This window comes from Mirounga angustirostris, unplaced genomic scaffold, assembly GCF_029215605.1.
Source record: "Mirounga angustirostris isolate CCGP_5_RB_7025 unplaced genomic scaffold, mMirAng1.0.hap1 SCAF_10, whole genome shotgun sequence".
In the NCBI taxonomy this organism is placed as follows: domain Eukaryota; kingdom Metazoa; phylum Chordata; class Mammalia; order Carnivora; family Phocidae; genus Mirounga; species Mirounga angustirostris.
The window spans coordinates 125,370,198-125,383,631 of NW_026991718.1; the positions used below are offsets into that span (position 1 = coordinate 125,370,198).

General features: G+C 38.9%; 1 protein-coding gene across 9 annotated transcripts in view; it reads left to right on the forward strand.

The window, feature by feature from the left end:
• Positions 1–13,434, forward strand: part of NCOA3 (nuclear receptor coactivator 3) — a 131,344-nt gene that overhangs the window by 66,972 nt on the left and 50,938 nt on the right. For 6 of the 9 annotated variants that reach the window (XM_045885905.3, XM_045885904.3, XM_045885908.3 and 3 more), the window contains exon 2: positions 2,330–2,411. The exons of 2 other annotated variants lie outside the window; for them this stretch is intronic. The gene's annotated coding sequence lies outside the window, so the exon portion shown is untranslated. Of the gene's footprint in view, positions 1–2,329; positions 2,412–2,544; positions 2,774–13,434 lie in introns of all 9 variants that reach the window. One more of the 9 variants, XM_064573321.1, reaches the window with a different exon arrangement.

Below are 13,434 nucleotides of genomic sequence, written 5' to 3' on the forward strand. Positions count from 1 at the left end.
GCAGACGCTTAACTGGCTGAGCCACCCAGAGGTCCCTTAATTTATTGAGTATTTATGTATCAGGTACTGATAAGTAATTTAAGCATTTTCACTTAATCTTCGCAAGAACCTTGAGAGGATTGATCCCCGTTTTATGATCATAAATCTAAGGCTCAAAGAAGTCTTTAAGTTGGGTACCTAGTTAGTAGGTGAAAGCTGGGAGTTGAGTCTAGATCTGGTGGACTCCAGAGCTTCTGCTCTTTTTTTATTTTTTTTAAAGATTTTATTTATTTATTTGAGAGAGAGAATGAGAGAAAGCACATGAGAGGAGGGAGGGTCAGAGGGAGAAGCAGACCCCCTGCCGAGCAGGGAGCCCGATGCGGGACTCGATCCCGGGACTCCAGGATCATGACCTGAGCTGAAGGCAGTCGCCTAACCGACTGAACCACCCAGGCGCCCCGAGCTTCTGCTCTTAAACCATATGCTAACAAGTAGTCATATTATTGTGGATTAGAAGATATATTCCAAGAATCCGCTTCCTTTTGACATCTCAATTATAAGCTAGAGACTATACTGTAATTAGAAATAGATATGTTAGTAGATATAATAGCTCTTTTTTATACTTTAATTGCATGGCATTTATACACTACCTGGATTTTCCTCCTATCCTTTTTTGAACCACATATGATGAGCTTCCTTGCTACCCCTCAATTTTCTCACCTTTAAATTGGGTTTCGCATGTGCAACAGACCCTTCACATGATGCAGCTAGATTGTGATTGGTTGATCCTATATACTCCATGCGGATTGGCTATGGCTATGATACAGAACTTGTAAATATATTGCTTTTTCTTGTACCCCCTCCCAACAGACTTGCTAATTCCAGCATGAACTTTAGGGTATAGTTATGGCTGTTGTCTTCATATATATACACCACTAGAATTATTGGTAGTCAGATTGTTGCTTTATTGTTATATTTGGAAGTTTGTAAGGTGAAGGTGAATGTTTTATTGGCTCACTTTCTTGCTGTACTAGAGGCTGCTTCCTCCAGTGCAAGAAAGCTGTTTATATGTTCATGTATTTTATTGCAGATTATTTTTGAAGAACTGCCTTTCATTTTCCTCTCCCACTTAAAAACATTTCCTTTCTTTTTCTGTATTATTTAAAGATTTTATTTATTTATTTGACAGAGAGCAGAAGCAGGGGGAGCGGCAGGCAGAGTGAGAGGGAGAAGCAGGCTCCCTGATGAGCAAGGAGCCTGATGCGGAGCTCCATCCCAGGACCTTGGGATCATGACCTGAGCTGAAGGCAGACACTTAACCGACTGAGCCACCCAGGCGCCCCTAAAAATATTTCTTGTTGATGACCCAAGTGCAGTCTTTTCTAGAGGGGAGGAAAACATCCATGGCTTTTTTTCCCTTCTCTTTTCCTTTTCTTCTTCCTTCCTTGCTTGCTTTATCCATCCACCCATCCATCTGGTAGATATTTATCTTTTTGGACTCGCTTATTTAAGCATTAGCTTCTGCCACGATATTGATATATATATATTTTAAAGATTTTATTTGAGAGAGAGTGAGAGAGTGGAGCGGGAGGGGCAGAGGGAGAGGGAGAGGCAGACTCCCCACTGAGCAGGGAACCTGATGCAGGGCTCCATCCTAAGACCCTGAGATCACGACCTGAAACGAAGGCAGATGCAGAACCGACTTGAGTCACCCAGGCGCCCCTCAATATTGTTTTTTATTTTATTTTTTTAAAAGATTTTATTTATTTATTTGACAGAGAGAGACACGACGAGAGAAGGAACACAAGCAGGGGGAGTGGGAGAGGGAGAAGCAGGCTTCCCGCCGAGCAAGGGAGCCCGAGGTTAGGCTCGATCCCAGGACCCTGGGATCATGACCCGAGCCAAAGGCAGACACTTAACGACTGAGCCACCCAGGCGCCCCTCAATATTGTTTTTAATTGTTATTTGTTGAGCATTCCTTTTGGACAGGTGGGGACACCCCCAATTCACATTACTGATCTGGTTTGATTACTTTTCAGGACTTGGAGTTGGTTTCCTCAACCCCTGTTTTTCATTATCCATGTTTATAAACTGTGACAGGGTATATTGTATATGCTATACCTGACTTTTAAGCAGAAACAGTATTATATGGCAAAATAAGGCATCATCTCAAATTCCTAGGAAAAGGCCTTGTACTTGATATAGCATGTTTTGTTTTTGCTTGTTTCATATGTCCAGAGAAGGGAATGATGGGGAAGATTGACTTGTGTGTGACTAATACTACTACTTATATTAAAAAGAAAGGGCAATAAAATTCAATACCATTCCCCCCTTTTTTGTTTGTTTTCAGGATCAAAATACTTGCTGAACAGTGGAGTCACAGACCAATAAAAATAAGCTCCTACTTGAACGTCATTTGACTGGTTAGCCAGGTAATTCACTTTTACTTTGATTTCATCCTTTGTGATTTTCTGTCTACGCCCTCTGAAGATCCTGACCTTTCCTTTTATGATTTAATCTTAAACTTGTGTCATATTTCATGTTTCTCTCTCTCTTTTTTTTTAGTTTTATTTATTTATTTGAGAGAGAGAGTGGAGGGAGGGGCAGAGGAAGAGACTCTTCAAGCAGACTGCCCACTAAGCGCAGAGCCCGAAGTGGGGCTCCGTCCCGTGACCCTGAGATCATGATCTGAGCCGAAACTAAGAATCGGATGCTTAACCGACTGAGCCACCCAGACACCCTCGTGTTTTTTTCTTTAATGATAGCATTAATTGAATGACTGGTCTTGAAATAAGTGGGTATATATGTATATTCATATATATGTGTATATATACAAACATAACTTTTTGGGGGAAGAAGGGAACTATGTGTTACAGTTTAATATGAGATACTACCCTCCTACCCCTTTTCCCTTAGTGTGAATACTTTAATGGGGTTTATTCAAAATCTGAATCCCACTTATTTTTAAAACTATTTCACCCTGTGAAGACTAGTTTCCCCAGATTGCTTGTGCTGGCATATAACATCTCATCTAGCACCAGGGTAGGAGAAATGAGAATAGAAAAAGTTGTCTGATAGCCAAGAAAGCAGTTATGCTTTGCTTAAATTTCTTTTTGTTAATAATAATACTGTCATTCTTTTGGTTAGCTCGGCTTGAAATCTGAGTCATCTTTGAACCGCGCCCCTGCCCCCCCGCCCCGCCCCTTTGATATATTAGCAATTTAGTAAACAGACCTTATCTGGTTTTCTGTTTTCATGTCTCCTGTATTTGTACCACTTTCTGCTAACATCTTACTTCCTAGGCCAAGATCTTGTATTTGTTCAAATGTCCCTTTACTCTCTCTTATCTACTGTTTCTAGCACTTGAAATTTTGCTTAGAAAATTTCCTTAAGTATGTCCCTTTAATTGCCTCTGTTTTGCTCTGAGTTTCTATTCCCTGGCTTACAGAAAAAAAGTACAAACTCCCTTCTCTGACATTTGAAACAGTCCTTTATCTGGGAATCTCTCTAAACCTCTGGTCTCAGCTCTTGCTGTTTCCCTGTAAAATCCTTCAATTAATTATGGTATATACCCATTATATTCTGAACATAGTAGAGAACTATCTCCATGCTATTTATTAAAAAAAACCTCTTTATTTGGAAGTCATTTCCAATTTATGAAATTGACAAAAATAGAGTATAAAGAACATCTAGATAATCCTTTAGCCAGATTTACCCACTTGTTTATCGTTTGCATCTGTGTGTGCTCTCACTCTTTCCTTCCCTCTCTCTAAATGCATGCATAGTTCTTTTCTGAACTATTTGAGGGTAAGTTACATTTGTTGAGCTTCTTTCTTCTAATACTTCGTATTCCCTAAGAATAGGGTCATTCTCTTATATAACTATTGTACAGTTACCAACTTCATAAATGGACACTGACACAAATGTATGGTCTGTCTTCCAGTTTGGTTGGTTGACCTAATAAAGTCTGTTAACAGCATTTCCTTTGCTTCCTGTACAGAATCCAGTCTAGGGTCGGGTACTGCATTTACTGTATTTATTTCTCTTTAGCCTCCTTTTTCCTGGAATATTTCCATAGCCTTTGTCTTTTATGGTATTGACATTTTTAAAGAACACAGCCCTTCCCCCCTTTTAATAGACTGTTCTTCATTTTATATTTCTCTGAAGTTTCCTTGTGATTAGATTGAGGTTATGCATTCTTGGCTGGAATATTGTATAGGTGATGTGACATCCTGAGAAAGATGCACAACTTCTGGAGACACATGATTTCTTCTGTCCCTTCTTGTGATGTTAATATTGATTTTTTGGCCAAGATGTTGCCAGATTTCTCCACTGTATAGTTTATTTTCCTTCCATGCAACAAGCATTTTGTGGGGAGATAATGCAAATACCATGGTTCTCATCACAATTTGCCCTAGATTTAACATTCGTTGATGATTTTTATTTGATCTTATTTTTCACTGTGTTGGTTCCAAAATGGTTATTTTCTGATTCCCTTTATGAGTCAGCCCTTGACATTGTTCTGTAATCAAGGGCCCTGTCTGTCAGTTTGGACTCATGAATTACTAGGTTTTTCAATTGATAAATTCATTACCTAATTATTTTGATGCTTCAGTTGTCCTAGGTTTAGAAAGTAGAACTCTTTTTTTTTTTAAATAAATACTTAAGCGATAGAAAGTGGAACTCTTTTTTTTTTTTTTTAAAGATTTTATTTATTTGAGCCAGAGAGAATGAGAGAGAGAGAGAGAGAGCACATGAGAGGGGGGAGGGTCAGAGGGAGAAGCAGGCTCCCTGACGAGCAGGGAGCCCGATGTGAGACTCGATCCAGGGACTCCAGGATCATGACCTGAGCCGAAGGCAGTCGCTTAACCAACTGAGCCACCCAGGCGCCCGAAAGTGGAACTCTTAATCAGTCTCCCTGTCCTTATGGGGAGGAAAGTGTTAGAGACTAGGATCTTGCGGGGATGGGGGAAGGTGTCCTCATTGCTCGTGGGTTGACCCTTTCAGTGGATAGAGCTAGTAAAATATGCATGCTTATACACACATATGTGCATACACCAACATACTTGTACATAAGCACATTCATAGCAACATGCATATACATAGTTTAGAAATCATGAGTTTATATCAGTATGTCCAGCTTCACTCCCTGTCTACAGGGCTCTTTCTCTGCACTTACCATTTCATATTTTTACATCCCTTTTTATGTTGTGAGAAAACTTGGCTCCCAACATTGTCAGTGCACTTACTCATATACTCTATCATACATCTCAAATAATTTCAGAGTCATTTTGCCCATTTCACCACAGTAAACAAACTTAATTAAAGTGGAGAATTTATATGTAGTTCTTCACTGCCCAAGTGAAGAACTTAAAACCATCCTGCCCAAGACTGAGAATGAATAAATAAATATTGTATTCTTAAATTACTTGAATCAACCTCCCCTTCCTTTCTTGCTTTCCCTTTCCTCTGCACTTTTCACTTTTCACTCCAACTTTCTGTATTCATTTGAAATGTAATTAGGTTCCTTTGTTTTTCAGTTTTTTTTAAAGATTTTTTAAAGATTTATTTATTTATTTTTGAGAGAGAGAGAGAGCGAGAGCGCCCTAGTGCACAGGCCCGTGTGGGGAAGAGGGAAGGGGCAGCCAGAGCGGCAGGGGGAGGAGCAGAGGGAGAGGGAGAGGAAGAGAATCACAAGCCAATTCCCCACTGAGCATATAGCATGGAGCGTGGTGTGCAGTTTAATCTTTTGACCCTGAGATCATGACCTGAGCTGAAACCAAGAGTCGGATGCTTAATTGAATGACCCACCCATGTGCACCCCACGTTTTTTAAAGTGGGCTCCATGATGGGAGCTGGGAGCCCCAACGTGGGGCTTGAACTCAAGATCTTGAGATCATGACCTGAGCCAAAATCAAGAGTCAGTCGCTTAACTGACTGAGCTACCCAGGTGCTCCCAGTTTTTTTAATGCTCCTTATTCTGATTGGTTTTATTTTTGAATTTGTAGAAAACAAGGATATTTTCAAAAGTTAAAATATACAAAAGATACACTTCCCTTCTGTATCCTTTCCATCCCATTTCCCCCATTTCACATAGGTAACCAACCTTGCTGTTCCCCCAGCCCCTTTCTCATTTATTTTTTACATAGTTTCCATTATGTGCATATACCATAGTTTACTCAAGCAGTAGCCTATGTATAGGTATTATTTAGGTTGTTTCCAGTATTTTGCAATTAAAATAATGCTGCAGTGAATAACCTTGTGAATATATATTTTTACATTTTGGGAGTGTACCTTCAGGATAAGTTCCTGGAAGTGAGACTACTGGGTTGAAGGGTAAATGTGTATGTAGTTTTTGTTAGATATTGTCAAATCACATTCCATAAGGATTACACCATTTTGGATTCCCAACAGCAATGTATGAGAGTGACTGTTGTTTTTAACCACAGTCACACTGCAAAAGTTCTTTTAACTCAGCATAATATATTTTTTAGATGTATCTGCATTATCGCATGTATCAGTAATTTCTTTTTATTGCTGAGTAGTATTCCATTTTGTGACTAGTTTCTCATTTTTGGCTACTATGATGGACAAAGCTGTTCTGAACATTCAGGTACAGTACAGTCACTGTGTAGATTTTCCCCTCTTGAATAAATACCCAGGAGTGCAATTGCAGGGTCTTATGTTAAATGTATGCTTATCTTTTTATTTTATTTTTTTAAAGATTTTATTTATTTGACAGAGAGAGAGACGAGGAGAGAGGGAACACAAGCAGGGGGAGTAGGAGAGGGAGAAGCAGGCTTCCTGCCGAGTAGGGAGCCCGATGTGGGGCTCGATCCCAGGACCCTGGGATCATGACCTGAGCCTAAGGCAGACGCTTAACGACTGAGCCACCCAGGCGCCCTGCTTATCTTTTTATTAAAAAAATTTTTTTTGTTTCAATTTTTAAATTAAATTCTAGGTAGTATATGCTTATGTTCTTTTTTTAAGATTTTATTTATTTGAGGGAGAGAGAGAGAGCGCGCAAGAGTGAGTGAGTGAGCAAGAGCGAGCACGAGCTGGGAGAGGGGCAGAGGGAGAAGCAGACTCCTCTCTGAACAGGGAGTCTGATGCGTGGCTCTATCCTAGGACCCTGGGATCATGACCTGAGCCGAAGGCATACACTTAACCAACTGAGCCACCCAGGCACCCCAAGTATATGCTTATCTTTATAAAAAAACCTGTGAAACTGTTTTTTGAAGTGGTTATATATTCCACCTGCAAGATAAGAGTTCAAGTTTGAATCGCTCCTATTTGGTATTGTCACTTCTTCAATTTCAGCCTGCATTTCCATGATATCTAATGATACCGTTAATAGTTTCTTACTAATCACACATAACCCCTCTTTTATGAAGTGTCTGTTTAAATATTTTGCCCATTTTAAAAATTGGGCAGTTTTCTTATTGTAGGAGTTTTTAAAAAGTATATATTCTGTCTACTGATTGTTCTCAGATACATTTTAAGAGTACTTTCTTTTTTTTCCCTCCCTTTTATTTTAACTTTTTTTTTTGAAGAATAGGCATTTTGAATTTTCAAGTACAACTTACCAATTTTTTCTTTTGTGGTTAGTGCTTTTTTTACGTACTAAGAGATCTTTGCCTGTTGTAGGTTATGAAGCTCTTCTCCTGTGTTTTCTTATAGAAGTTTTATACTTCTGACTGATATTTAGGTCTCTGATCCACTTTGATTTAATTTTTGTGTATGATGTGAAGAAAGGATTGAGGATCAGTTTTTAAAATGTGGATATTCTGTTCCAGAGCTATCTATTGAAAAGACTCTCCTTTTTCCGTTGCATTGTCTTGCTAACTTAATCAACTGACTGTGTACAACAGAATCTCTTTCTGGTCTTTTTTCTCTTCCATTGATTTATATATCAGTCTTTTTTTTTTTTTTTTTAAAGATTTTATTTATTTATTTGAGACAGAGAGAATGAGAGACAGAGCATGAGAGGGAGGAGGGTCAGAGGGAGAAGCAGACTCCCTGCCGAGCAGGGAGCCCGATGCGGGACTCCATCCCGGGACTCCAGGATCATGACCTGAGCCGAAGGCAGTCGTTTAACCAACTGAGCCACCCAGGCGCCCCTATATATCAGTCTTATGCCCACATACATTGTCCTGATTACTATAGCTTTTATAGTAAGGTTTGAGAGTAAGTAATGTGAATTTTTCAACCTTTTTCCTTGTCATGATTGCTTTGGCTAATCTAGGGCTTTTGCATTTTGATACAAATTTCAGAATCAGTTTGTCAATTCCTGTAGTTTTTTAATCACTCTGAGAAACTGCCCTGCAAAATCTAGCTAGCTGGGACGTCTTAAACTGTGGTCATTATCTTGTCAATTCAAGATTGCTGGGCTCTTTTTGGGTTCCTTATCCCTGTGCTGTGATGTGGAAATTGCTTTCTGGCAGAAAAGCCTGGGTAGTGGTAGGATTCTTGTTGTTGCCTCAGATGTTTCCTGTATCTCACGGACCACAATTTTTCACTGCCTGTTCTCTGATACCTGAATGTAGTTTGTTATAATTTGTCCTGTTCACTGTAGGATAGCGTTTGTTACTTTCTCTGATTGAAGAGAAGTCCCACAATTGGATTCTTGAGTTTATTAAAAAAAAAAAAAAAGGCTCTTCTCATGTATTGGCCGATTTACAGTTTTGTTTTTTTTTTTTGAAAAGATTTTATTTATTTGACAGAGAGAGACACAGCGAGAGAGGGAACACAAACATGGGGAGTGGGAGAGGGAGAAGCAGGCTTCCCGCTGAGCCTCAGGGAGCCTGATGCGGGGCTCGATCCGAGGACCCTGGGATCATGACCTGAGCCTAAGGCAGACGCTTAACGACTGAGCCACGCGGGTGCCCCCGATTTACAGTTTTTTTTTAAAAAAATTTTTTTTTAGCATAGGTGCCAAAATACGTGTTAACCATAAAAATCTTCTTTTTTTAATTAACACAATGTATTATTTGTTTCAGGGGTACAGGGAACCATAAAATCTTTGAGCATTTAAAAAAATATTTATTTTTTTAAACATTTTATTTATTTGACAGAGAGACAGAGAAAGAACAGTAGGCAGAGAGGCAGGCAGAGGGAGAGGGAGAAGCAGGCTCCCTACTGAGCAGGGAACCTGATGCAGGGCTCAATCCCAGGACCCCGGGACCATGACCCAAGCTGAAGGCAGATGCCCAATGACTGAGCCACCCAGGCGCCCCCCAAAAATATTTATTTTAGAGAGTACGCGAGTGTGTGATTAGGGGCCGGGGTTGGGAGGGGCTGAGGGAGAGAATCTTGAAGCTGACTTCCTGCTGAACGTGGAGCCTGATGTGGGGCTCAGGCTCACGGCCCATGAGATCACCACTGAACCAAAACCAAGAGTTGGATGCTCAACTGACTCAGCCACCCAGGCGCCCCTGAGCATTTTTTAAATTATTTTTTAATTTTTATTATTATTTTTTAAAGATTTTATTTATTTATTTTACAAAGGGAGAGAGACACAGCGAGAGAGGGAACACAAGCAGGGGGAATGGGAGAGGGAGAAGCAGACTTCCTGCTGAGCAGGGAGCCCGATGTGGGGCTCAATCCCAGGACCCTGGGACCATGACCTGAGCCGAAGGCAGACGTTTAACGACTGAGCCACCCAGGCCTCCCTGAAAGTGCATCCTTCTGTAAGCCTTGCTTTTCCTCTTGTAGGCTGGTTGGCAAAGGACAGTGAAATAGCCAGCACGCAGAACTACTGTTAATGCATGGCTGAGGATGTTGGTGATTTCATAAGCATTCTGGGCACTGCACTTCCATGAAGTAGGAATTGGGGCTCCACACCAGGTGCTGCTTCTCTCGTCTTCCCTGGGATGGAGGAAGCCCTTAGTAAGGGGCATGTTCTCATGAGGAGATAGTCACCACTGGAAAGTAGTTCAGCGCTTTGAAGATATTGTTCCATTGCTTTGTTGTTTCTGAAAAGATAACTTTTATCCTTGTTCCTCTGTATGTATGATCCTTTTTCTTATGGCTGCTTTCAAGATTTTCTCTTTTTGTTTTTAAACAGTTTGACTCTGCTGTACTCAGGTCTAATTTCTTTGTGTTTGTTTTCCTTGGGATTCTTTGAGTTCCTTCAATGTATAGATTGGTGTTTTCATTAAGTTTGGGGAAGTTTTGCCCATTATTACCTCAAGTATTTTGTTCTTTTCCTCCTTCATCCTGATTTCTCTGACTCCAAATACTGTTTGTTAGATCATTTGATATTTCTTGCATATACTTAAGGCTCTGTCCGTTTTTCTGCAATTCTTTTCTTTCCGTTAGGCTCAGTTACTTTTTTCTGTCATTTCCAATCTGAGTAATATTCAAAAATAAAATGCTTTTTGTCTCATCTTAGAGCCCACGGTAGAAAGGGGCTTAAGATAAACTAATGGCTTTATCAAAGTTGTATAACTAATTTGTGGTGCCATTGAATTAGAACCTAAATCTTGATTCTTTGCAAATGTCAGACCATTTTCTTTCTGTAATTTGTGAACTTTTATCTTGTAGTAAGTTGCTATCTTGTTAAATGTTCATGCTGCTATGTATAGGAGTAGGGGTGGTGGTAGGGGATCTTCATTCATTTTCTGCAATTTTACAATGTTTAAGTTCTTCTTTGCTTTAAGAAATGATTTTCAGTGGAAGAATTTAAGTATCACTGAATTCAGTAATACCTTAAGAACTAATCTTTTAGATGACATTCCCCAGCAGTGAAGATATGTCTATGGTTATTCAACAGAAATTCATCTTTAACCACAGAAGTTTTAAAATCATGAGTTTTTAGACTCTCATCTTATGATATCATTCATGGCCTTGGAAATTAACTCGTTGAAGTACAGTCTCTTACCAGTCTTTTTTACATGAAAATTTCTTAAACCAGTTTTTGTGTCATCTTAATTAAAATGAGACCACTATGTAGTTGGATAAAGGAATGAAAATATATTGCCAAGGTCAGGATAATTAATAAGTGCCTTTATATCACATTTTACTAACATTTTAGTTTCTAAAAAGTTCTGTCATAACCTTCTAGAGAATTTGATACTAAAAAGGTATTAGTAGCTGGGGCACGTAGGTGGCTCAGTCGTTAAGTGTCTGCCTTTGGCTCAGGTCATGATCCCAGGGTCCTGGGATCGGGTCCCGCATCGGGCTCCCTGCTCCGCGGGAAGCCTGCTTTTCCCTCTTTCACCCCCCCTGCTTGTGTTCCCTCTCTCCCTGTGTCTCTCTCTCTCTCAAACAAATAAAAAAATAAAAAAATAAAAAATAAAAAAAATAAAAAAATAAAAAATAAAAAAAATAAAAAAATAAAAAGCAAGTACATTAGAGGCACCTGGGTAGCTCAGTTAGTTGAGCAGGCAACTGTTGATTTCGGCTGGGGTCGTGGTTTTGGAGTCATAGGATGGAGTCCCAAGTCAGGCTCCAAGTTCAGGGAGAAGTCGACTAGAGATTTCTCTCTCCCTCTGTCCCTCTCCCCAGCGCACCCTCTAATAAACAAACAAACAAATAAATAAATCTTTCAAAAGTAAAATAAAAAGCAAGTCCATTACACTCATTTTTGTAAAGCTAGAAAGAAAAACTAAACATGGTTCAAGAATACACACGTGTGGTTTTTTTTTTTTTTTTAAGTTTTTAGCAAATAAATTACGATATCTGTTACTTCTGGGACAGAAGCAGAAGGAAGAGTAAGATGGAGAAACACACAGGGAAGCTGGTATACCTAGCAACTTTCCAGTTCTTAAGTAGTGGGTTCATAGGTGTTTTCTGAAGTTCACTTCGTAGCACATATAATATATACTCCTGTTTATATAAAATATTGCATAATTTTAATGCTAAATTAAAAAACACTAATGTTAAGTTAAAAATGTTAAGTTAGGGCGCCTGGGTGGCTCAGTTGGTTAAGCGACTGCCTTCGGCTCAGGTCATGATGCTGGAGTCCCGGGATCGAGTCCCGCATCGGGCTCCTTGCTTGCCCCAGGCGCCCCTGTACTTGCTTTTTAAAAAAACCTTTGATTGCTTGTAATATTCACCCATGTTGTGTATAATTTATTTTTGCTACTACTATATTGTATTGTTTTGTATGGCTTTATTTTTTAAATTTGGGATGGATGGTCATTAGTGTCCTCTGGTTTTTGATGTATGAATGAAATTTCTTTTTTTTTTTTTAAAGATTTTATTTATTTATTTGACAGAGAGAGACAATGAGAGAGGGAACACAAGCAGGGGGAGTGGGAGAGGGAGTAGCAGGCTTCCTGCGGAGCAGGGAGCCCGATGCGGGGCTCGATCCCAGGACCCTGGGTTAATGACCTGAGCCGAAGGCAGACGCTTAATGACTGAGCCACTCAGGCACCCCATAAATGAAATTTCAATTTCATTTTTGTGTATTTTGTTGCAAGATTATTTTTTAAATATTTTTAATTTAAATTTATTTAAATATTTATTTAAAAATTTATTTAAATATTTATTTAATATTTAACAAATAAATTTGTTAAAGTTTTTAAATATAAACTTGACTTTAACTGCCCATGTACTAAATTTGCTTTTCCTGTAGAACTTCTTTAGAAAAAGTAAATTTTCTTACTGAAATAGCCCTCTTTTATTAGCTAATTTATTTTATCTTATACCAGTCATTTATTATTTATCACAGGATTAGCAATATGCGCTGCTATTTTCCTTACATAACTTTAAGTATAGTTTACATTCAGTAAAATTCACCAGCCTTACATTTATAATTTGCCGAGTTTTGACAAATGTAACCATTACCACAATCATGATATAAAACACTCCCACCATCCTCTGAAGTTCTTTTGTCCTTCTGTGCAGTCAGTCCCCTCCACTGAGATAGCTGGCAGCCCCTGGTCTGCTTTAAGTCGTTAGTTTTGCCTTTTCTGAATTTCATATATATGGTATTCCCGTTATGTATATAATGTACTTTTTGTAATTTTCCACCATCCTTGGATAATTCTGTTCTTTTTCTTTTTTTCTCTTTTTGCCTTTCAGTTTTGGAAGCTTGTATTGATCTTTAAGCTCACTAATTTTATTTTTTTCTTCCTCAGCTGTGTCCCGTCAGCTGATGAGCCCATCAAAGGCATTCATTTCTGTTAGTGTTTTTGATTTCTAATATTCCCATTTGCTGCTTTCTCAGTTTCCATCTCTCTGCTTACATTACCCATCTGTTCTTGCTTGCTGTCCACTTTTTCCATTAGAGTGCTTAGTATATTAATCATAATTAAAATCCCACAATTGGTTTCCAATTTTTTTTTAATGTTTTTAAAGAATCTGGCTTTTTTCCTGTTTACTAGCAAATTTTAGAGGTTTCTTTGGATATATCATCAAAATCTGCTTTCACTTACCTGCGCTCATGATTTCTCATTTAAGAATATAAGTGACCACATAAAAACTTGATATATGTTCATAGCAACATTA